Source organism: Megascapheus bottae, chromosome 14 (genome assembly GCF_031878675.1).
Source record: "Megascapheus bottae isolate mThoBot1 chromosome 14, mThoBot2.hap1, whole genome shotgun sequence".
In the NCBI taxonomy this organism is placed as follows: Eukaryota; Metazoa; Chordata; class Mammalia; order Rodentia; family Geomyidae; genus Megascapheus; species Megascapheus bottae.
In genome coordinates this window covers 32,726,687-32,733,537 of record NC_143522.1, presented here as the reverse complement: position 1 = coordinate 32,733,537, position 6,851 = coordinate 32,726,687, and the positions used below count along the sequence as shown (strand labels likewise).

The 6,851-nt window shown below is 46.2% G+C and overlaps 1 pseudogene; it reads left to right on the top strand.

The window, feature by feature from the left end:
• The first annotated feature begins 1,598 nt into the window (after positions 1 to 1,598).
• LOC150055004 (immunoglobulin heavy variable 3-23 pseudogene) lies at positions 1,599 to 2,173 on the top strand (annotated as a pseudogene).
• Positions 2,174 to 6,851: the final 4,678 nt, after the last annotated feature.

The window sequence follows — 6,851 nt, the reverse complement described above, 5'->3', positions numbered from 1 at the left end:
TGTCCCCTCGTTGTTATTTCTTTTCTTTTCTTCTTGTTGTACTTGTTTGTTTCACAGCCCCTGAATGTGTAATGGGGAAACAGATATGGATGGTGAAAGGGTAAACAAACACAGCAAAGTTTTCACTATGTTGAAAATTAACTATTGTTCTGTGGGGGACAGGTAAGGAAAGTGGGAGAGAGCTATGAAAGGGGTGACATTGTCTAAAAAGAAAAGGACTCGTCACCTGACTTGTGCCATTCTCACCGCCCTAAACATACACTTTATAATAACAATTTGAAGAGTGTTACAGAAACCTGTTGAATGATAGCCAAATATTAAAAGTAGAGCAAGTGATGAGCCTCCTGTCTCCACATTGAGCTCACATTCCAAGCCAAAGGGAGACTGGAGTTGGACTTGGAGACAGAAAATCACAGGTTCATGGTCAGCCAGAGAACAGAGAGGCTTTGTGCCATTGCCTTGTTCAGAATTTTTCAGTCTGGAAACCATTTTTCATAGTTTGTTGTCAGGTACTTTGGGGTGTTTTCTCAAAGCAATTATAAAGGGTCAACAATAAAGTAAGATCACATACACATGTGATCTTGTAGTTCTGTGTCCACAAATTTCACCAGGTGACTTGTTTCCCAATCATCTGCTAACTGAAGCTAAAGGGCTCTGTGGAGGGAGGACAGGAAGAGGTAAAAGCAGAAGACAGATTACAGAGCCTGACAGGAGACAGGTCAGGAAGAAATGTGTTCACTGCTTGGCTGTGCTGGGGGAGGGGAAGCATTCCTATGTGTTCACACATACCAAGTCAACACCTAATGATGAAGACTCTATGTACATATGACACTCAGACTAGTGATTACAAATACACAGTACTAGAGATATTAAAAATATATAAATGAGAAAAAATAAGAACGACCCCGATAGCTTGATAAATGCTGTGATCCACCAAAATCACCTGCTTGACTCATGTCTCTCTTGGTGTCTTGTGAGAATGAAATCAAGTGCAGCAGAGCCTCGCATGGTCTCAGCACAGGAAGGAGGCTCTACATCCTCTCCAGATGACCACCATTATCCTGGAAACACACCAGGACCTAACTTGATGTGTGCAGGACCAGGATCAGGGGAGAATTTAACACCATGGGAAATCCAGCTGGTGTGGAGAAGCTTTCATAATTGTATTACATTTTTCCACATGTACAAGGAGATAGCTATAATGTTATATTTCAAGTGTTGTATAAATTCATAAATGTTGAGCAGAATGTTCACCAGGCACAATGGCACAGTGAGAGGACATGTTTATCCCCTCTGCACCCACATAAGTCTCAAACTTCTCCACTCCTGCCTCAGGCTCCCATGGAGATGCAGCTACACTGAGAACCACAGCACAAGGTCAAGGTGTCATGATTGACTGAAGGTGACCATGGTCACCAAACTCCCCCAGCACAGTCACCTCTGCTCTGGAGCTCCATCTCTGAGACTCCTGCCCCACAGCTGGCTTTATAGCAGAGGCCATGCAAATGGGACGTCCCTCTGCTCATGAAAACCAGCCAGCCCTGCCCTGGAGCTCTGTGAGCTGGAGTCCATCCAGTGACTGACACACACCACTCACCATGGAGCTGGGCCTGCGCTGGGTTTTCCTGGTGGCTATGTTCAAAGGTGATTGATGGGGAAGCAGAGACCCTGAGTGTGTGAGTGGAGCTGGTGGAGGAACAGTGGTGAGTGTGAGCATGCCTGACCAGGATTGTCTGTGTTTGCAGGTGTCCAGTGTGAGGTGCAGCTGGTGGAGTCTGGGGGAGGCTTGGTGCAGCCTGGGGGGTCCCTGAGACTCTCCTGTGCAGCCTCCGGATTCACCTTTAGTGGTTATACTATGCACTGGCTCCGCCAGGCTCCAGGAAAGAGACCTGAATGGCTCTCATACATCAGTGGTGATAGTCGTAGCACAAACTACGCAGACTCCGTGAAGGGCCGCTTCACCACCTCCAGGGACAACGGCAAGAGCACACTTTACCTGCAGATGAGCAGCCTGAGAGTGGAGGACACAGCCATCTATTTCTGTGCTGCAGACACAGTGCAGGAAGTGCAGTGCAGGCCCAGACACAAACCTCCCTGCAGGGGCGCTCGGGACCAGCAGGGGGCGCTCGGCACAGCTTGTAGCCAGGTCAGCCTGGGAGCAGAGCAGAGCTGAGCCAGGCCTGGGCTCCTGGTGTCTGTGCTGCCTCTGGGCCCAGCAGGGGTCACAGGATTACTCCCTCACTCATCACCTGCATCTCCTGTGATGGCTCTCATCTTGACTGGTGACTATTAAAAATGACACAGTGTCACTTGGGAAGTAAACATGTCTCTGCAGTGGTCAGCAGTGTTGGATCCTGAGGACATCAGGGGACCTGGTGATTCCATGAGACTCAGGGCAAAGATTCCAGGATTCACAGACCTGGAGTTCTTTTCCGTAACAAGAGGGAAAAGTCCTGGCCTGGTGATCAAGGTGCTTTTGGAGGCATAATCTTTTGAGAGTCCCATCTCACTCAATAATGTGGATGTGCTGACCACTGCCTGTGATTTCAGCTGCATAAAAAGTAAGTTTAAAACAATTTGGTACTTGCTCAGGGGAAAACAAACAAAAATCAGAAAAATACCCACATCAGAAAACATGAAGGAATGACTAAAATGACAAGTGTATACCAGAACAAATGAGACCAGGCCATCCTGAATAAAACATGAACAGAGGGAAAGAGGGGGGGAGAGAGAGAGAGAGAGAGAGAGAGAGAGAGAGAGAGAGAGAGAGAGAGAGAGAGAGAGAGAGAGAGAGAGAGAGAGAGAGAGAGAGAAGGAGAGAGAGATGGAAGGAGAGAGAGATGGAAGGAGAGAGAGAGAAGGATGGAAGGAGAGAGAGAGAAGGATGGAAGGAGAGAGAGAGATGGAAGGAGAGAGAGAGACAGGGATGGAAGGAGAGAGAGAGAGGAAGGGACGGAAGGAGAGAGAGAGAGAGAGAGAGAGAGAGAGAGAGAGAGAGAGAGAGAGAGAGAGAGAGAGAGAGATGGAAGGAGAGAGAGAGAAGGATGGAAGGAGAGAGAGAGATGGAAGGAGAGAGAGACAGGGATGGAAGGAGAGAGAGAGGGAGGGATGGAAGGAGAGAGAGAGAGGAAGGGACGGAAGGAGAGAGAGAGAGAGAGAGAGAGAGAGAGAGAGAGAGAGAGAGAGAAGGAGGGAGGTGTTAAGGAGCTCACTGAACATTCCAGGTGTTCAATCTACCCCCTGCTGGTAGAACAGTGCACCGTGATTTTCATTGAACTAAGAGGATTATTGTCATGATTTTATTGTCCTACTCAGTGATTCTTGTTTTCATAAGCTCCTTTCTCTTTCTTCAACAGCCAAGCTATAAGAAAATGAGTCCACCATTCATCTATAGCTCAGCTTACACTGCCCTAGGAAAAGATTGTGGAACTCCTCAGTCCACAGTGAACAGGACTTTTTGCTGTCGTCCAGTGGACCCTAGGAATCTGGGGCAGGACTGGCCTGACAACCTACCCTGTGCTTGTGGAACTGGTCTTGCTGTGCTCCTCTGTCCTGGCGTTTCTCCCACAAGTGACAGATGCAGGAGTCCTGTGGATGGAGGCTCTCTCTGGCTTCATGAGCACAGTCCCTGTGCTCATTCATGGACACTGTCACTGTACAAGGGAATCGTGGGGCAGGAGGGGCTGTCCAGGGAACCCTCAATCTGTCCAGCTGTCCTCCTAGTTCCTGACCCCTCCCATGATACCAAATAATCCTTGTTCATTTCTCCATGAAGTCCTGATCAGAAAAGACCTCGTCTCATGTTTTCAATAAGAACTTGTGTGTGAACTACACAGACTTTAGGAAGATGAGTTCCAGTGTTTGAAATTTTCAACAGACAATTTTTGTGAATATGGCGTCAAATCATTCCTCTCACCAGGACACATCCATTCCTGAGTCCATGCAGAGAGGCTATGACCGCATCTGAAGGAGAAAACTCCAGGTCAGGAGGCTCTGGATCCCATAGCACAAGCTGAGCACTGTAGATGAGATGAACAAGTGTATTAGTAAAGTAATAACTACATAAATGAGGGGACATGCACTGAACCTTGTGTGAGGCTCTATGACTTCTACCGGCCAGCAGGTCAGGTGTGTTTACTCCACAGAGTCCAGGGATGGCCCCCACTCTGCACCAGGGTTATGTGGACAGGGGAGGACAAGCGTGAACACTTCTATGCTGTGATAATTTGGAGTATTGATAAGATTTTTCCAAAATTTCTTCAGAATGGGGCATTTTTTCCCACATCTACAGATGCAAACTTCATTACTAAATGTACATGTAGTTAGATTGGCAGCATTTCCAAAAGTATTTGTTGCTATTAAAAATGTGATGCAAACTGGAGTTACAAGTGCACGAGATGGATATACAATACATTACTTTCTGGACAATGTGAGCCCTCCCCTGGCTCTCTCCCAGTTTCTCCCTCCCATCCCCACCCATAAGTGGCACATGTCATTGTCAACACCATGTCCAGTGAGGACACTGCAGCATGGCTTCCTCTCTGCCATCCACTTCTGTACAGCACCATGCTTCAGTGTGTGCAGTCACTGTGAACCATTGTCTAATGAAGCTAATTCTCAGAGTGCACCTCACAGGCACCCACCATGCTGGTGGAGAGATGGTGTTTCTGGGGTTCAGAGACTTGGACAGCACTGTGCTGGTGGACAGGGGAGGACGTTTTCTGAGGTTGGAGACTAGGACAGCGCCAAGCTGTGGAAGAAGTGACATCGATTGTGGCTTCTGAATGTGTGAGCCTTGTCTTGAGGCTGCTGTAGGATCAGTCATGGAGGACGGGCCCTGTGCTGAGGAGAAGATGTGTTCTGTAGCCATGGATGACATGATCTGCCAGCAGTGTGTTCACACACAGTGAGACCAAAGGAGGAATTCTCAGGAAAGGGACCCAAAGTCACAAGGACCATGTGCTCTATTATATAAAATAGTGTTTATCAAATGACCTCCAGGAACTGGAAACGAGATGGTTTCCCTCATTCTTGTTTTATTTTATTTTATTTTCCACATACTAATTTGTTTATCTGCTTTTGGGTGAATAATGGGAGCTATATAAATGCTTGGTGAAAGAGTGAACAAACACAGCAGTGGTCTTCACTGGACACTATGTAGAAAATTGTCTACACAAGGTGTGTGGGGATAGGAAAGCAGAATAGGAGAGAGCTGTGCAAGGGGTGACAAACCCACCTCCCTACCTTGTCTTACTCAAACATCTGGTTGCTGTAAATTTGTCGTCTTTGCCTTTAAAAGCCCTGTAAAAAATTTTTTTACAGAGTTTTATTGCGCGCCTAGCATGGAGAATCCTACTGACAGGTCAGGGCCGTCTCTACGATGTGAGTGAGTGAGCGACCCCGCCTAATCTTTTTTTTTTCTTTTTTTTTTATAGTAATTAGTAAAAGGGTTACATGATATTTGGCAGATAGAAGGTGCATTAATTCACATACATTGATACCCTTTCACATGTCTTGGTACCCATTTCACTCCCCCCCCCACACTCCCCACCCATCTTGGTTTTCCCCCCTTCCCTATCAAATTTCAAATATCCAAATACAAATAAATTCAATATATCAGATAACAAAGTGATATACTATCACCATATGAGATAACCAAGGGATAGCAAAGGATTTGAGAGACAACATAGTACATTAAGGACAACAATCATTCATTATATGGCTTTTGTTTCAATATCCTGGAGGTCCTTTCAATTAGCTTCACATTATATGGCCTTATGTATCAAGATTTTGCTCTATTGCAGATCTCTGCTAGTAGAGCCCAAGGTTTCTACTGATTATGACGAATGAGGGAAACCATTCAGCCTAAGTTCCCTTGAGTCTGGCTTACTTCACTTAATATGATTTTTTCTAAGTCTTTCCATTTCCTAACAAATGGGGCGATGTCATTCTTTCTGACAGCAGCATAGAATTCCATTGTGTACAAATACCACAACTTGTTGATCCACTCATCAACTGAGGGACATCTAGGTTGGTTCCATATCTTTGCTATGGTGAATAGTGCTGCAATGAACATTGTTGTGCTAGTGGATTTAGTATGTCCTTGTTTCTGGATGGTTGGGTAAATGCCAAGTAGTGGAATTGCTGGGTCATAGGGAAGTTCTATGTTTAGCCTTTTGAGGCACTGCCACACTGCTTTCCAAGTGGTTGAACGAGTTTGCACTCCCACCAACAGTGTAGTAGTGATCCCTCCTGGCCACATCCCCTCCAGCATCTGTTATTATTCGTTTTCCTGATCCTGGCCATTCTAACTGGAGTGAGGTGGAATCTTAGAGTTGTTTTGATTTGCATTTCTTTTATGACCAGAAATGTTGAGCATTTCTTCATGTGTATATAGGCCATTTTTGTTTCATCTTCAGAGAAGACTCTCTTTAAGTCTTTGGCCCATTTTTTAATGGGATGGTTGTTACTTTGGAGGTTAGTTTTGGAGTGATTCAATTTTTTGAGTTGTTGATATATTTTAGATATGAAAGCCCTGTAAAATTTTATCTCGGGACTTCCTCCTAAGCTTCGCTGTGTTGGGGTGTAAGAGGAGGCCTGAGCTGCAGCCTGCCTGAATAAAGCCTTCCTTGTGCATTTCCTAAGGTCTGAATCTCTGTGGTCTTCTTGGTGGTCATCTCGCAACTTGGGCATTACAGTTGGGGGCTCATCCGGGACACCCCCAGAAACCACCGAGACCCCTGAGAACCTCGAGACCCCAGACTCCGAAGGTAAGGAAACAGCGCTGTTCATTTGTCTTGTCCTGTCATCTGTCTGTTCCTTTCACTCTCGCCTTGAGGACAGCCGCTCCC